Genomic DNA, 18841 nt, shown 5'->3' on the forward strand with positions numbered 1-18841 from the left:
AGTAGCCTTAACATCAGGCCTGAAACTAAGTTGGAGGGAGTTAGGAAGGAACCTGCGTATGTCAGCATGAATGTGTGACAACAGATAGCTGCTAGTGTACTGTCATTGATCCACCAGGAAGGCATTTCATAGAGGAAGTCTTTGGTATGGCTCCGGACTTCAGTGGACAGTCTTCCTACTAGAGATAGAAGTCCAGGTCCTAGAAGGTATGATGCTCAGTAATTCAGGATTGGAGAAGAGTCAACATATGTAGGTACCAAACACAAAAGAAAAAGAAGAAAACAGACCCATGTACCATGGAAAGAGAGAGACAGAGAGAGAGAGAGAGAGAGAGAGAGAGAGAGAGAGAGAGAGAGAGAGAGAGAGAGACCATCCCTTTCCTTTGTGTTTGGTGCCTACAGATGCCTATTGTACTTGGGAGAAGAAATGAGTAAATAGGTTTCTTCTTTCTTCCCAGAAAGGGAAGCCTTCAAATTCAACCTTAACAACATTCTGACATTGAATCTTACCCTCCCCTTCCTGTTTCACAGGAAGCAAAGAGCCATAGGAGATACAGGAGGGACCCATACCTGTGGAGGTGGAGAATGGGTATCTATAAAGAGAGGTGTTCTGCTGTGGCCTCTCTTAATCACGTGTGCATTCGACAGCTCGCCACATGCAAAGGGCTTATGGGGAACTGATAGGCATAAATGTGACTAGGCACGTTCTTTATCTTCTTCCAAAGCTGTGTCATTTGTCTAGTCTCTTCCCAAGGTCCCAAAACCATTTTTAAAACCCTGCCTCTTGGGTCTGAGGTGACCAGGATTGTAGCATGGCCTTTGAGTGAGACAGTTTTGTTATCCCAGACTACTTATGGCTGTATAAGGAGGAACATTACTAAATTCCCTCCAGGGATCCTCCACTTTTCTCCCCTTCCCTGAGGCGAATGGCCTATGTACTTGCTCCGATTGCCTTTTAGCCACTGAACAAATGCTCTTGTTTGTCTTTAATCAGAATAAACACACAGCAGAGTAAACACCCAGCAACACTAGGATGTGTGACTGGACTCACAGCTATATAGATGTTAAGATACCTGTAGGTTTTAAGAACCTGTCTGTCTGTCTGTCTATCTATCTATCTATCTATCTATCTATCTATCTATCTATCTATCTATCTATGTGCTATGAGTTAATATCTTAAAGAGTCTTCCTGTGCTTATTTTTTCCCCTGACACCCAGGGGTAGTGTAAGCCGTTCTGCTGAAGAGACATTTGGAAAGAGGTGAGGAAGAGCAGCATCTTAATCTGTGATTTATGTGCACTTTCTGAAAAGCCTTATCAAGCCCGCTTTTCCCGTTTAATCTTGAGTTCTTTTCATAATGTCGGATCTTGATTTTATGTTCCTTAATGTGCCATATTTTTCCGCACAATAGATTTTAAGCTAAATTGGCCCAAAACAAGAGGGATGCTGAATGCTTTTTGTAACCATGGAAACATTTCTGGGCACTTACTGAGGACCTGGCTGCCAGTAGTAAATGTAACCGAGAAAATAGACACGCTTCATTTAGCAGTTGCTGATGACTAAGAGGCAGAGAGACTACTTACAGTGACATCCCAAGATAGGCCTTTTGCTTTAAAGTCCCAGATCCAAGCAGCAACTTCCCACCAGAGAAGCAGCTGTGACACCCTTGATATGTCATGGGAAGGAGTTCTAATCATGTTTGAAAATCGACTTTGTTTTCAGATTTTCACTTGAGGGTTTTTTTTCCTCCTTGTGGCTTTTTTTTTTAACCACATGTATTTGTTTCCAAGAAATATGCTTGCTATTTCCTGAAATAGCCTGCTAATGGAATTAATGTGTTTCAAGTCCACTGCCATATAGAACTTTAGAGACAATCTTTGGAAAGATGGGATGTATTTAAGAGGGAGAGCAGCAGACTTTGAGAGCACGGTGACATCATGTGATTTTCTAGCCAGGTCTCTGTAGTAGGGCGTCTTAGTTAGGGTTTTACTGCTGTGAAGAGGCACCATGACCAAGCAACTCTTATAAAGGACAACATTTCACTGGGGCTGGCTTACTGGTTCTGAGGTTCCGTTCACTATCATCATGGCGGAGAGTATGGCAGCTTTCAGGTAGGCCTGGTGCTGTGGAGGAGCTGAGAGTTCTTTCAACTTCAATCAGAAGACTGGCTTCCAGGCAACTAGGAGGAAGTTCTCTCAAAGCCCACCCCACAGAGACACGCTTCCTCCAACAAGGCCACACCTCTTAATAGTGCCACTCCCTGGGTCAAGCATATTCAAACCACCACACTCCACTCCCTGTCCCCCATAGGCTTGCTTGAACACAGGAGTCAATAGTAGTCATATCTTTACATAGCATAATGCGAAGTACAAATACTCTGACTCCAAAAGTCCCATAGTCTATGGTAGTCTCAACAATGTTAAGAATCCAAAGTGCTAAGTCTTTTCTCAGATTCATTCAGTCACTTAATTGTAATCCCCTATAAAGTCAAAATAAAAAAAAAAAAAGAAACAGATCACATACCACCAATATCACAGATAGACATTACCATTCCAAAACATCATAGTGAGGAAATACAGGACCAAACAAGACCAAAAACCAGCGGGGCAAACTCCAAACTCTGAATCTCCATGTTGGAAAGTGCTCTTCAGATCTCTGACTCCTTTCAACTTTAATGACTGCAACAAACTCCTTTCCCCTAGGCTGGTTCCACTCCTTGTTCTTTCCTCAGCAGGTATCCCATGACTCTGGAATCTTTTTGGCATCTTGGGGCCTCCAAGACAACTTAAGCATTACAAGCTTCTTGTTCCAATGTCTGAGGTCCACACATGATCTCTTAAAGGGATCCTTCAAAGGGCTTGGTTCACGTCTCTAGCTTTGCCCTCTGTAGCACTCTAGGCTTTAGTTGACTTCATTCCATTGTTGCTGCTGTTGGTGGTGGCCATCCAATGGTACTGGCATCTCAAACATGCTGGGGTTTTCACTGCAACTAGGCTTCACCAATAACCTCTCATAGGCTCCCTTTACCATGCCAAGCCTCGACATTTTGCATGACTCCTTCAGTCCTGGGCTGTCATGGCAACTGAGGTTGCACCTTCACCAGTGGCCTTCCATGGCCTCTCACAGCCTTAGCTGCTCTCTGTGACCCCTTCATGCCTTCAAAACCAGTACTACCTGGGTGACTCTTACACATTACCAAGTCCAGCTGCATCATGAGGTACAACCTTGGCTATCTCTGGAACACAGCTTCTTTGTGCTCTCAGAAAATACTTCCCAGAAAATTTCACCTCAGCCCTGCTGGTCTCTTCATCATCACCACTAACTTTTAGCTCCGGCTAACTAGCATCAGTTGTCCCAGTAGTCCCTTTATTTTTGACGCTAAGCCAGAGCCACATGGCAGAAGCTGCCAAGTTCTGTTGCTTGCTGGGTCTGGAAAATGCCCCCCCTCCCCCACTATTACATTATCACCAGCTTTCTTTTTTTTTTTTTTTTTTCTGTTTTCCAATTCCTTCACTGCCTAAGCTTGGCTCTCCTGGAGCTTGCTCTGTAGATTAACCTTGAACTCAGAGACCTGCATGGCTGTGTCTTCTGAATGCTGGGATTCAAGGTGTGTACTACCACACCTGGACTTAGGCTTTTCTTCACCTAGAACTTGCTGTGTCCCAAGCTGGCTTTGAACTCAGAGATCAGATTGCCTTTGCCTCCTGGGATTAAAGGTGTGTACCACCGTGCTTATTGTTTTTAGGACTGGATTAGAGGAATTAAGATAAATTACAACCCAAATAAGCATCAACTGTATTTTATCAGTTCCCAAGGGATCACAAATTCCTTTGTAGTTGTGGAATCAGTTAATAAAAACTGTTGAGAGATTTTCTTTGCTCTTGTAATAGAGCCAGGGGTTCCTCTTGTTTCCAGTGAGCTAATCTAAAGGAGGGGGCACTGAGGCCAGGCCGGAACCATGGGCTTCCTGAAAAGCATGTCTTCACAACATGTATTCATTCTGAGGAAGTATTGTGCGTTGTTTAGTGTTGCAGTACCGTGGCTATAGGATGCATGCTCTTCCTTCCCTCAGTCAGTGTCTCTTCTGTAGCACATCCCTTCCTTCCCCTGCAGAGACCCCTTCAGATCCACTCTTGAGAGTCTTATTTCAGTGGAAGAACCCGACAGTGGGAAGAGTGTCCGCACTGTGATTTAAGCTGTCCTTCTCACTGGTTACTGCTGACTATGCCAAGGGGAAGTCTGGGTCCCTGCTAATGGAGCTCCGAGTGCCCTTTCTATTTCTTAGCCTTTAAATGCATTTGTGAAACATTTCAAAAGCATAGAAAAATATAGAGGAGTATCACAAATCTGTCACAAAACTTGGCCATGTCTTAACATTTTGCTATATTTAATTCAGATTTATTATAAAGAAGCCATCTAGGCCAGATGGAAATAAAGTCCCCTGAAAGATCCTCTTTGCTTTTTTACTTTTCTCTACTCACTAGGGGTGGAACAAATCTATATTTGGAGGTTATGATCCCAACTGTGTCTTTATTCTTTTGCTTACAAGCATATGTATCTCTAAAGTATGCATGCTCTTTGGGATGCTTGTGTTTTGGGGATGCTGTGTGACTGCATTTCCATGGAGATGAGAGGACACCCTCCAGTGCTATCCCCAGGAGTATTACCTTCCTCCTTGGAGACATAGTTTCTCCCTGGCCTGGAGCTTTCTGAGGAGGCTAGGCTGGCTGTCTAATGAACCCCAGGGCTCCTCTGGGTTTGTCTATTTTTAGCGTTGGGATACCACAACATCTGACACAACACAATGCTGCATGTTTCCAAAGTTTATGCAAATGACATGCTATTAAACATAGCCTATAACTCATCTTATCCTCCCATTAAATGTCATGTCTTGAGTTATCTGGATAACGTATGATTGGCGGATGTCACCTGATTTTTGTAGTGTTAGTCAATAGCTCATCAAACTATTCGTCAGACCGTGCTAGGATCACTAATAGTTTGCTAACATGAAGGTCTCTGTGAACACAAGTTGATTTTTTTTATGGAGACACATTCCTAGTCTCACAATCCTAGTCTCAGCAAGGACATTTCTTCCTTGGCTGGGGCTCTCAGGAATAAGTTGACATTGCCTCAGGTCTTGCTTTTGCCTCAGGTGGCTCGAATTAGTTCCTGTTCTGTAGCCAAAAGAGTCGTAATCAATAGAGTGCTGTAGTCCCTTAAAGAACCTAGCTTACAAGTTTTCTAGTTTTCCACAGCATGTTTACGTCATGAATTAAGTGACTGGGAGCTTGAAGCAGAGATATCCAATGTAGGAGGTGTACAGGCCCCTTTCAAATGGTCTCAACCACATGCCCAAACATGAGCTAATTAAGGACAGCATCAGTGGACAGCCCACAGCTCAGCTCTACAGAAGGAATGACAGACAACTGAGGAGAGCTGTGAGCAGACGTGCCCAGGGAAGAGCACAACTGGTTGGTGCCAAATGGTCAGCCCTAAAAACATACAGACAAGTAACATGGTATGGACTGAGCTGGTTATCCTTAGGGATAGATATGAATATATATGCATGCAATTGCAATTGGTGAAAAGGGACCATGAACTTGAAGGAGAGTGGGGGAGGGGAATATGGAAGGGCTTGAAGGGAAGAAGGGAAAGAAGAAATATATTATATTTTTAAAAATAAGAAAGAAAGCTATGAGCTTACTTATCTGCAAAAATACATAGTAGAATATACTTTTAAAAATGTGTATGGAAATGAGTATAGGGACCTCCTTCATCCCTGGCATTGAGATGAAAACATACTAAGTTTTGATAACACTGTCAGCAGCTCCTACAGTTTAGACCTAGGGTATCCTCTGAAGTTCTCTGTGTCAAGTTTGTTCCCTAGCTTGCTTGCTGGGGGCAGTGCATCTTTAAAGAGGTAGGATGTTCTTGGTCATTAATGGTGTGCCTCTGAAGGAGAGCAGGACCCCAGCCCCTTTATGCTTTTGCATTTGTCTTTGAGGTGAGCTGACTCGCTTCACCAGGTCCCCTGTCCCCTTTGCCACTGTGAGCTTCCCTTTAGCAGCCAACCGACGGTACTGAAACCTCAAACGCCACCATCCAGGATAAGCCTTCTCTCTTTGCAACTTTATTATTGTGTATATTTGTTACAGTAATGAAAATGTTGCCGACACAGGCGAACCAACCATCGTACCGTTTTATTTGTAATTCAGTTCTCCTAAGAAAATCCAGCTGGAGAAGTGTAGTAAGATTAGTGCTGCTGGTTTTTATATTGTCTCAGCCCGCATCCATTCCTGTGCTTTGGATGTTGGGGATCAGAATCCTGCAATTCGTCATTCTTTTTGAAGGAGCATCCCCCTATCTTTTGCTAAGAAGAACATTAAAGGGACATGGAAAGATGTTCCTGTTCTGGGCACCCAAGTACAGCTGTGTTGTTAGAATCTCCACTTTCCTGAAACCCTCTGAGAGGCAGAAGAGCCAGCCATCCAGTTTCCCCTCCTTAGACAACGGCAATCCACCGCTGTGATGTTCCTCCCCAAGTTCCTGTCCTGTCAGCGGCAGGTGACACCCCTCAGATGTCTCTGCTTTGTACTTTTGGGGTTCTCACCTCATCTCCGAGGTGCTGCTAGCTTCTGATACCTTTGACTGCCTCCCTTTGTTCCTTCAATCCTGGCAGGGGCAAAAGTTGCTCCCTTCCCTATGGTTACATCGCTTGGTCTGCTTTCCTGTGGTTCTTTTTGCTAAATCAGTCCCTACTATTTGTGAAACGAATTCCCTATGTTAAGTTTCCTTGGTTGACATAGTTTCTTTTTTCCCTGGCTGAAGCTTGGCCATTATTACAGTGAAAGTGTTATCTTGGGGTAAAAACAATCCATGCTAGCTGTGTAAACTCTTGAATCTTCAGGTTGACTGAGACTTTATGGAGATGGGCAGAATTGAAACCTAGGTGTTATGCATATGTAATAGTCACTATCTAACTGAATATGATGTGTCTGCTAAGACAAGCTGTGTAGATAACAAAGGAGAGTAGGACATACAAAAAGGGTGAGGGCGGGCTCTTTCATATAGGATGGACTTGTATTCTACATAGAATGACCTCTCAAGGCAACATTAAGGCCAGTGGTTCTCAACCTGTTGGTCGTGATCCACTGGGGATCACATATTAGATATCCTTCACACCAGATATTTACATTACAATTCATAACAGCAGCAAAACTATAGTTATGAAGTAGCAGTAAAATAATTTAATGGTTGGGGGTTACCACAACATGAGGAACTGTGTTGAAGAATCCAGCATTAGGAAGGTTGAGAACCAATGCTCTAGACAGAGAGCTAAGCAATGGAGAAAAAGTGTTCTGTAGCTGGGTGAGAAAAGAATAATATTCTGTATAAAAGGAAAAGTAAATGGTTCTAGCATAGAATGGGTCAAGTATACTTGGTAGGCTGATCCTACGTGTGTCCTTACTCAAGCTTAGCAGGTTGTGGTCATAAGTGTACCTGCCTAGTCGTTGCTTGGGCTTATCTACCATCTTTGGTATTTCCTAATGTTTCATAGATTTTTTTCCTTAGGGATGTTGGGTGTGAGCTTATTACAGGAGACACGTTTGTTCAAACATTTCAAGAGCTTTTATATCATTTCAAAAATATTTCAGTGGAGGAAAAAAAATTCATTTTGAAGTTGAAACTTGCAGTGCTCTCTTCACCGTCTCTATACCAGAGTGTGCTTCAAAAGCAAAATGAGAGCACCACACCTTTGCAGGGACTACCTTGCTTCTGGGCTGTTTTGATCCTGCAGAAAGCAGCCAGGATTACAGCTATCATTGGAACGATGGTGAGCCTGTAACAGCACTGACTCTCACTTGAGTTTGGCTGAACCAGTCTGCGTGTGAGCCAGTTTTCTTATTCTTCTACTTTCCTTTGTATGTTAGACTCAGACTTAAAAGGGACTATGGCTTATGCCTCAGGAGCCACACTGTTTACCCACCGGAAGTGATCTCAGATCAAACAAGGAGCCTCTCAGTTTCTTGTAAGTAAAACCAAGAAAGGGGGTGAGATCAAGTAATTGATTGATCTCTGGGAAAATTAGTTTCATGGGGTTTTTATCCAGAAGTTTAGCTTTTTTCTCTTTTCTTCTATCTTTTCCTCTATCTCCAATTTTGTATCTATCTTTACTTCTGGGTTGGCTCCGTTCTCAAGTTGCATGATAGTGAGATGTCTGTGAAATAGCCCACTTTTCAATATCCTATTAGGTTACAATTTGATGGAGAAAAACATCCCCACTTTCTGGAAACCAAAAACATTAACTCTAGAATCTCTACCACTCAGTTGGATTTGCTTGGTACATGTTAGCGACATCTATATGTAGTTTGTGTTGGAATATCTGTGTGTTGTACATGTTGGTGATATCTAATGTCATGGACCTGTGAGGCTCTCATCAGCCAGTTCTGTGTCTCATGCCAGTTCTGGAGCTCAAGTAAACAGACCTTTTCCAGGAGCCCTGTCTGGAAGTGAAGTGAGGGAAATAAGGATTCTAAAGGCTGCAACAGTAGCCATTGGGTTGCAGAAGCAGCTATGATGGAGGACATTGCCTTCGTCCTTACTTAGTATTTTGGCTTGGCTTACCAGTCTGTCTGAGGAACAGGTCTAAGTTCCCATGTAATTGCATGAGTCTTATGTCACCACAGGTGCCAGAAACAGCTGTGTTCTGGTGCATATTGATGTCTGCCAAGCCAGGCAAAGCAGCATTTCAACTAATGCCCTGCATAATGTGTCACCGCTGATTTGGTTCATAGTTCCTCTGAATGTTAGAAAATGCCCCAAACATCTTTCCAGGCTGAGGTAACTATGCAGAATCCATTTTAGCTATCTATTTAGGGCTGCGTAACGGATCACCTAAAACATGGTGGCTTTAAACAACACACATCTGTCTCAATTTCCATGGAAAGGTCTGTGCACAGGTTAGCTGAGTCATTTGGTCAGGTGTCATAGGCTGCAAGAAAAGAACAGATGGGTAGTAGTCTTACCTGGGCTGTTGACAGGAGGGAAATCCACTTCCAAAGTCTCTCAGATGGTTGGGAAAATGGATGTCCCTGTAGATGCAAGACTGAGATATCTGGATTCTCCACCTGTAGCTCTTAGCAGCCAGAGACAATTCCTTCTGCAAGGTGGTTGCTTCCTTCATCAAGATGGAGCCTGATGGCAAAGAGAATGCCACATTGTGTAACAGAGTCAGGGGTGAGGCGCCCTGTCACTTTTGTCACTGTCTACAGGAAAAGCAAATCACAAACCCCATTAGGGGGAGGGGACCAAACAAAGGCATGGACAATAGATGGTGGTCTGCCTTCTACAGGACTCTAGTCAGGCCATTTAAATGGAGAAATGGCACAAAAAGAAGCTACTAAGATATCTTTATATGAGTGAATTCTTTAATGAGCAAAAACAAACCTAATGTTTGCCACAATTGGATCTTATTGCCCTTGGGTGACTATCCCACAAGTAAATACAGATTACAGAAACCAGAAGAGTGTAACACTCCAAGGTTCTCCACATTTTGTCACAATTTTGCCTTAGGAAGACATCATACAAAAAAGTTAGTATTCAACAATTTGTCTCAATTGTCTCTATTCAGCATCAATGCACATCTAAAGGACAGGTGCTAGGGACTAGGTTTTTGTTGTCATTGTACTTTGCACTTGAAAGTCCCTGTGGGTCGGGGCTTTGGGGATATAAGTAAATCTGGAGTTTCGCCCTCACTGGTGGGATTAGTGTTCTTATTCAAGGCCACTGAGAGCAAGCAGCTTTGTCTCTTCTGCCATGGTGGAACAGAGTAAGATCCTTCAGTTATGGTCCACGAAGTAAGTCCTCAGTCCCTACTGGATATGCAGGTGCCTTGTTCTTGGCTTGGTGGCCTAGTCCTTGTTCTGTTGCTGTGAAGAAACACTATGACCATGGTAACTCTTATAGAAGAAACGCTATAACTGTGGTAACTCTTATAGAAGAAACACTATGACTGTGGTAACTCTTATAGAAGAAACACTATGACTGTGGTAACTCTTATAGAAGAAACACTATGACTGTGGGCTTTTGAAACCTCAAAGTCCAACTCCAGTGACACACTTACTCCAAGAAGGCCATACCTCCTAATCCTTTTCAAATTGTTCCACTCCCTAATGACAGAGCATTCAAATATATGACCTATGGAGGCCACTCTTGTTCAAACCACCATGCCTTGCCAGCTTCCAGAACAATGAGAGATAAATTCCTGTTGCTCATGAATCTACAGTATTTCTTCATCAGCCTGACTGGACTGATAGCAAGTGAGAACTGAGATTCTGATGGCACTACTATTCACTTTTCTGTCCTGCGATATAAGGCAAGATGCAGAGTCTTGCCTGGGGCCAGCAGTCAGAGAGCTGTAGCTTCTGTGAGGCCACTGTGGTGTCTCCATGCAGGAGAGCTGCAGAGGCTCTCCCAGGCCAGGCAGCTTAGCTAGTAAACCACTGCAGTATTTCCTAAGCGCCGTCTCAGGTTCTTTGGCAGTAGCTGTTGTGCAGTCTCTAGGGACAAAAGATCAAGGGAGCACTTCTCTTTGGCACTCTGTCTGTGGAAATGAAGTCATAGCATTTTGGTTTCAGTGGCACAGGGCCAAAGTCATTCATAAGATGTGTCCCTAATATTAAAAGTTTTTCAGCCAGGATGAGAGGTATGTTATATATGTAAGAAAGGTATTGCCATTCAGTGTGCTGAAAAAATATTTATTTTGTACATTATTAATCCAGTCTTTGAGGTATTCTGTTACTTTTTTTTAACTTTAAAGTTATGGCATAAATTACAATGGAATTTTTTGTCAAATTATAAATATTTGATCCTTAAATATGTTACTAAAACTTCCAACTGTGGGTGGTACCATTCCTGAGGCAGTGGGCCTGGCTATATAAGAAAAGTAGGTAAGCATGAGCCTGGGAGCAATCCAATAAGCAGCATTCTTCTACGGCCTCTGCTTCAATTCCTGTCCTTAGGTTCTTCCTTTGAGTTCCTTTCCTGGCTTCCCTGATGGACCTGTAACCTGTAAGCCACACAAATCCTTTCTTACCCTAAATTGCTTTTATCATAGCAACAGAGAAACAAACTAGAACAGAAGTTTATAATGGGCATGATAGTAGAAGATTTGGAACTTTGTACTGGAAAAACTTCTGAGTGCTCACGGCTTAACTGACTGATCCGTGGGAACCTGGAGGATAATAAACACTGAAAAAAGAAGACACAAAGGAGACCTGACTTGTAAGGTTTCAGAGGACAGTTTCAGAGCCCCTCGAAGACTATCAAAGCTGTTTGTATGATACATTTGAATTAAAAAAATCATAAAAGTAAAGCCTGTGTTTCACAGGGGCAAAGAGTCAGGTGGGTTGAAGCATCAGCTATAATTAAGAAGAGACTGGCATGTTCGAAGTTAACTTTCTTTGAAGTATTTCCTTGGAGTTATTACCGCACAGAGGTTGTGGTCTAATGGGGGAAAGGTTGCATTTCAAGCTGGTAGCGGAACTTGACATATTGTAAGTCTTTTGATGTGGTACTTAAAAATATCTATGTATATGTTGTGTTTATGTATGTCTGAGTACCTCGAGTATGCCTGGTATCTACAAAGGCCAGAAAAGGGTGTCAGAATTCCTGGGACTGGAGTTTGATACAGCTGAGAACCTCTATGTGGGAGCCGGGAATCAAACCCAGGTCCTCTGGAAAGCAGGCCATGCTGTTAACTGCTGAGCCATCGGTCTAATTCTAATGGTACTGGTTTGAAGACATGAAGGAGTCATAGAGAATAGTGGAAGCTTGGTACCATGTGGGATCCCTGTAGAGAGGCCCCAAGAGGCAGTTAGTGAAGGTGCAGCCCCAGTTCAAAGAGAACCTCGAGGATTTTGGAGATGCCAGGATCATGAGATGACAGCAGCATGTAGGGAGTGGATCCAACCTAAGCCTATGACAAGCTGTATGTGCTATGAATGGCGGAGGTGAAGAGGGGAGGCTACCTAAGCCTTTTGGAGCTCAGAAGACTATGGCCAAGTCTGAGATATCAAGGGCTATCAGATTGTTGGGTTTGGGTCTTGTTTTGATCTGACTGTGATTGTGTCATGGTTTCCCCCTTTGGTGATAAGGAAGTATGTAACTTGCATTTGATTTTACAGAGGGCCAGAGTTAACAGACTTTGGATTTTAAGAGAAAGCTTGGACTTTCTAAATCTTTGAACATTTTCCTTTTTGAGACAGCTTGCTCTGGTCCAGACGTCACTACATAGAACCGACTGGTTTTGAACTCAGAAAGACACACCTGCTTTGCCCTCTGAAGGCTAGGATTAAAGGCGTGTACTTCATCCCCGGTTGGGTTTTTTTTTTTTTTTTTTTTTGGAATTAGTGTGGGACTTTCAAAATTATTCTACATTTTATTTTGTGATATTAATATGTGAGAGAGAGAGAGAGAGAGAGAGAGAGAGAGAGAGATTTGACCATGGGTGGACCCTTCCTTTTGGTTAGTGTTTGTTTATCACAGGAATAGAGAAGCATTCTAGAACAAACCCTTCTTTCCAAAGGAGTACAGATAGAATAGGGTCCAGGGGATGCACTAGGCATTAACTGGACTAGATCTGGGCACAGGATTCCGGGTTTAGGCAAGGCCCAAGGGTTGACACAGCAGTTGGGGTGTTTGGGAAAGAGAGTACAGCATCCAATCCAGGACCACAGCAGATGAGGTAGTAGTGGCAAGGCAGGGAGTAGGGCTGCAGGGTAGGGGTGGGTAGATATGATCAGACAGGAATGGAGAAGGAGAGGAAGAGCTGAGGCAACTTATCTGGGTCCCTGCCATGGGAGATATCTGTGGAGGTTCTTGGTAACAAGCAGATCTCGGGTCTGGGTCTAGGGTGAGTCGAAAAGGGAGGGAGACCAGCTAGAATCCAATGTGCTCAGGCCGTTGGAGGCAGAACGGGAGAGCTTTTGGGTTCACGCCACTTGGGGTAGCTGTAGAATTCACAGTAGGAAACCTGATTTTTCTACTCTTCAAGACAGAGGGAAATTAATGTAACACCTCAATTAAATTTATTATGGACTTACAGTTCTCATACTGTTTTCCAGCAGCCGCTATGATCCATCCATCCAACCTCTTTCTTCCTGGCCCTTTCTCTGTTATTTAGTGGTTGTTTAGAGATTCTCAAATCTAAAGTTTGCTTGCTCTTTTTTTCCCACGTAGGTGGCAGAGGCAGGCAAGGAGTTCCCATTTTTCCGATGTAACCTCGTTGTAGTCGCGTATCACCGAGTTCAGAAACTACCCACAATTCGTCTAAGAATGGTTAGAGTGGCAGGAAAGGGGCAGAAAGTGGAAGAATACCTTAGAGAGGCCTCCTCATTTACCTCTTCATTATGGAACTTGATTTCGCCAGCTGGTGTGTCCGCCCCAGTAAAAGGTCTCCAGGTCTGAGCGCGTTAGTCCGTTTATCGTGTCATTTGGTTTGCGCTTCTGGATTCCCCACGGAATTAGATGAAATTCATCATAAGCATGCAGGGCATCTGGTATTAAACTGGACAGTTTTTGTAAGAGTTTAAAGTTTTTAGAAGCTTAGTGTGCCGGTCTCAGACTCTTACTCCCACCCCTACCGCTGCCGCATTTCCGGTTTCCAGCCCTGTTAATGTATAGGCCACCAGCGCCGCTTTGGGGTGACCCCGCGCATGGACATGGCTTTCGGTTCCCATTCCCTTTTTGATTTTGCTTTAGAACCTACCTTTAATTAAACATAATTCTTTTTTCACATAATCTGATTATGGTTTCTCTTCCAGTGCTTACCCACCTCGCCTCCTACCCAGATCCGCTCTCTTTTTGTGTCTCATTAGAAAAGAACCGGCTGTTTTCAGAGCACCCTTCTGTCCCAACATCAGCTTGGGTTATTCAGGAGTCTTTACAGGACCCATTGTGCTAACAACTCAACTGAATGTAACCCAGTCCCAACGCTGGAACCTTTTCCTTGCTACAAAAGATTGCCAGACTCCATGGTCTCCATAACTAGGAGTCGTAACTAGGATCGCCCTCATAGATTCCAGGAAGTTTCCACTTTCCTACGTTTCCATATCACTCCTTTAGTGTTCTCCCTAATTCCAACAGTCTCTCCTCACATTCTTTCCCTCCATCCCTCTCCCCACCCCCTTTTCTGCTCCAGTCTGCTTGCATGGCCAGGAACGGGAGACTGGATACGGTAGAGACCTAAAACTGAACATGATTGACAAAGGAGGAGACGGAGAAGGAGAAGAAATTATTTGTAATGGTAATTTATTTTGCCATACTCCTAGACCAGTGCCTTTTCCTGTGGATTGAGTCTTAATTGGAGATCTCCATCAGGGACCCCATGGAAGAGGGGAAGGAAAGCCTGCAGGAGTCAGAGAAAATGAAGAACATCGGGAGACCATGGCCCACTGAAAGAACTAAACAGGGCTCACAGGGGCTGACAGAGACTGAAGCAGCAGGCACTCGTGCGTGTGTGTGCACGTGCGCGCACCCCCCCCACCGCATGCACACATATGCACGCATGCACGCACGCATGCACACACACACATACATACCACTTACACCACTCACACACCACACACACACACACACACACACACACACACCACACAATACTTATATACGTTTAACAGTTAATGGAAAAGAAGGCCATGAATTTGAAGGAGAGAAAGAACATTTTAAAAATGAATTTTCATGTTAACTGTAATTGTTAAAGTAGTATTAAGAAGTACCTGCAAGGAATGGACACGGTTGTATTTATGCTTAATCTGATCATTTAGCAGGTGGGACACTGGAGGGTTGGGGAGGGTCAACTGCTACAAGTTTGAGGCAAGCCTGGTTTGGGGAAGAATTATTAATGGAATTGATTAAGGAAAACATAAAATGGGAAAGTCCATTGTCTTAGGGTCTCTATTCCTGCACAAACATGGCCAAGAAGCAAGTTGGGGAGGAAAGGGTTTACTCAGCTTACACTTCCACATTGCTGTTCATCACCAAAGGAAGTCAGGACAGGAACTCAAGCAGGGCAGAAAGCAGGAGCTGATGCAGAGGCCATGGAGGGATGTGCCTTACTGGCTTGCTTCCCCTGGCATGCTCAGCTTGCTCTCTTATAGAACCCAGGACCACCAGCCTGGGGATAGCACCACCCACAGTGGGCCTTCCCACCCTTAATCACTAATTGAAAAAATGCCTTACAGCTGGATCTCGTGGAGGCATCCTCTGTGATAACTCCAGTTTGTGTTGTGTTGACACACAAAAGCAGCTAGTACAGTCATCAAAGTGTCAACACTTGGGAAGGCTAACATTTTTTAAAATTTTATTTTATAGTACAATGAGTGTGGTAGCATTACTTTTGAAAATATCACTTTTATTTTGTATTGAGTTTAGAAGTCTATTTGTTTGTTTATTTATTTAAAATTCTTCTCTTACATTACACCCAGACCACTGTTTCCCCTCCCTCTTCTTCCCCACCCCCCAGTCTTTTCCCCACCCTATCTACCGTTCCCTCCCTTTCCCTTAAAAAAAATAAATAAAGGCAGGCCTTCCAGGGATATCTACCAAACATGATATCAAATTGCAATGAGACTATCCACCTCCCCTTACATTAAGGCTGTACAAGGCAGCCCAGTAGGAGGAAAAGGGTCCTAAAAGCAGGCAAAAGAGTCAGCTCCCACTGTTAGAAGTCCTACAAGAAGACCAAGCTATATATCCATAACATATGCAGAGGGCCGAGGTCAGATCCATGCAGGCTCATCGATTGCCACTTCGGTCCCTGTGAGCCTAGGTTTGCTGCTTCTGTGAGGTTCCTTGTGTCCTTGACCCCTCTAATTCTCACAATCTTTCCTCCTCTGCAGAACCCTGGGGCTCTTCTTAATGCTTGGCTATGGGTCTCTATCTGTTTCCATCAGTGGTTGTATGAAGCCTCTGTAGTGATGACTATGACAGGTTCCTTTCTATGAGCAGAGCAGAACTTCACTGATCACCCCCCCCCCCCCACAACCTCCACTTGGTTGTTTGGTTCTATCCTAGGTCTCTGGGTCCTGGCCCTCAGGCAGTATCAGAGGAGGGTTCCTCTTGTGGCATAGATCTTAAGCTGGGCCAGTGGTTGGTCCAGCTCTCACAATATCTGGGCCACCTATACCAAAGCACATCTTGTAGGAAGGACAAATTGCAGATCGAGGGTTGGTGTCCCAGTCCCTCCACTGGAAGTCTTGCCTTGTTACAGGAGATAGCCAGTTCAGGCTCCAAATCCTCCATTATTGGGAGTCTTAGCTAGGGTTACTCTAGTAGATTTCTGGGAGTTTCCATTGCATTAGGTTTCTAGTTTGCCCCCAAATGCCTCCAATTGCAGGTGTCTCTTCCAATAATCTCTCCCTGCATCCTCTTCCTACCTGATCCCTCCTGTTCTTGTCCTCACCTGGGTGGAAAGGTGCCCAGTCTACCCATAACATTTATTATATTTCTCCTTCCCAGGGAGATTCATGTGGCCCCTACCTTAAGAACTCTTTGTTACTTAACCTCTCTGGGTCTGTGGATTGCACCATGAATATACTTTACAGCCAATATCTACTTAGAAGTGAGTGCATACCATGTTTGTCTTTCTGAGTCTGGGTTACCTCAGAATGACTTTTTTTTTTTCTAGCTTGACTATTTGACTGCGAATTTCATGATGAGTAACAGCTGAGTAATACCTCATTGTGTAAAGGTGCCACATTTTCTTTAGCCATCCTTCAGCTGAGGGACGTCTACACTGCTTCTTGTGAAATATGCCACTTTCGTTTTGCATTGGGTTCTACTTATGCCTCCTGAGTGCTGGGATTAAAAGAAGGCACAACCATGCCCAGCTAAAGGCTCATTTTGAGAGGATTTTTAAAGGCATTTATTAATGTTTTTTTTTATAATCAAGTATAATCAAGAGAAAATAAACAGGAGAAACGGAGTGGAGCATTTAAGATTGAGTTTGGGGAACTCTCTCTTAAAAGTGGTAATAGGGATGGAGCCATGTAAGTCAGGTGTAGACCATTGCCTGTCACAGGGGAGATCCTGAGTTCCATCCCTGACATGGGAAACACAGGCCTTTGTTCACAGTTCACCTGAGGCTGGGGTTCCCCGCAGTGTGTGGGCCTTTGTACAGTTACCATTCGTACTGTGTTCTCACAGGGCCAGGCTGAGCATTGGGATCAAGGATGGAATGGTCCTTTTCCATCAGTGCCTTGGGTGACTGTGCTATGAAAGAGGAAACATGGCCGACTGTACGCTTCTGGCAGTCATACCCAACAGTAGGAGCTTGCTCCGGGCTTTCCCCCAGCACCGGTGTGCCAGTGAACAGAGATGCCCACGGTGGTTTGCTCTCGATTGTGAAGATCTCGATGAGTATCTGGAGATCACGTGGGGGCTCTAAAAATGATATGTTACACTTCCTTTTGGGAATTCTATTCCCGGAATAGAGTAGTTCTTTGAAACCCTCATTTAAATGAGCTTCATGATCTGTGGAAGGTGTGAACGCTCACACCTGCTTTGCAAATTGATAAACTCCTTACCCCAAACTCCTAACAGGTGGTTTGCTTGAAATCAAGTAATGAGTCAGCAGCTCCTCCTTCGTCCGCTAACTCCCTGACCTCCCTTCTCATGGCATTTTAGTTAAGAAAACAAATTTAATAATAGGAGTGTGTTGGGCGGGGTGTGTGTGTGTGTGTGTGTGTGTGTGTGTGTGTGTGTGTGTGTATGTGTGTCTTGAGGCCATTGCGTCTCCCTGTGTGTATGTGTGTGTACACACTGATGCCGCTTGTGTGTGTTTCTGTGTTTGCCTGTGTTTTCTGAAACATTTTTGCCAAGTGGTATCTTCTTCCCACTTCCCAGATGGTAGTTCTGAATTTTTCCCTTTTTTGAAATTGCTCACAAATCAGGAGGTTCTGCCTGCCAGTTGACAGATTTTAACAGCAGCTGGTAGGTGACCACCCTGTGCTACCCATCCCTCCCACCTCCTTCCACAGAGAGGCATCAATGCATAGTGCAGTAAACGATGGGATTCGTGGGTCTGAAGAGGGGACAGACAGTAAGCAGGTTTGATCAGCATTGAAAAGATTCTTCACAGATCAAACTGTAATAGACCTTTCTACTTAAACAAAAGCCATTTGACTGTTTTCTCTCTGACTCTCTCTCTCTCTCTCTCTCTCTCTCTCTCTCTCTCTCTCACACACACACACACACACACACACACACAGACACACACACACAAAGAGAGAGAGAGAGAGAGAGAGAGAGAGAGAGAGAGAGACTATTTCTGCTTCCTTTATATGATGTTTCCTGGGACAAGTTTTAAAAGTGTAAAAAACAGGACTTGCTCCTAAAATATTGCAAAAAAAAAAAAGAACTTTTGTAAAAGAGTGATGAATCTCCTCCATGGAAACCACTTTGAAATCTCAGAATTTTTTTCCCAAGCGAGCGGTGACTTTATTAACCTCAATTTGTTGGAAAATAAGAGATAAACTGAGACTATGTCTACTATTGGCCCAGATCCCATCTCCTCCTATACTCTAAATTTCCGCTTACTATTTATTTCTAATTTTTTTGAGACGGGGGGGGGGGTCTCACTCCATAGCCCTCCCTGGCTTGGTACTTACTATTTAGACCAGGCTGGCCTCAAACTCACGAAGAATCTGCCTGTCTCTGCCTTCCAAGGTTGAGCCACCACTCCCGGCCTCACTTGGTGCTGCTGCTGTCACTCCATCTTCCACACCGTCACAGCTGGACCGCACCCTGGCTCAATGCTGGGGGCACAGACTCATTATGACAAC

At 44.0% G+C, this 18841-nt stretch overlaps 1 protein-coding gene and 1 long non-coding RNA gene across 6 annotated transcripts in view; one reads left to right on the plus strand and one right to left on the minus strand.

The window, feature by feature from the left end:
* LOC102550910 (uncharacterized) overlaps positions 1-13642 on the minus strand; it is a 77686-nt gene extending 64044 nt beyond the window's left edge. Inside the window, exons 1-2 of the long non-coding RNA XR_010052270.1 lie at positions 13377-13642; positions 9026-9194 (exon numbers count right to left, since the gene is read on the minus strand). This is a non-coding gene — a long non-coding RNA (uncharacterized LOC102550910). The remainder of the gene's footprint in view (positions 1-9025; positions 9195-13376) is intronic.
* Syt16 (synaptotagmin 16) overlaps positions 1-18841 on the plus strand; it is a 278725-nt gene that overhangs the window by 170086 nt on the left and 89798 nt on the right. The window lies entirely within an intron of this gene.

The sequence above is a fragment of the Rattus norvegicus genome, chromosome 6, assembly GCF_036323735.1.
Source record: "Rattus norvegicus strain BN/NHsdMcwi chromosome 6, GRCr8, whole genome shotgun sequence".
Lineage (NCBI taxonomy): Eukaryota > Metazoa > Chordata > Mammalia > Rodentia > Muridae > Rattus > Rattus norvegicus.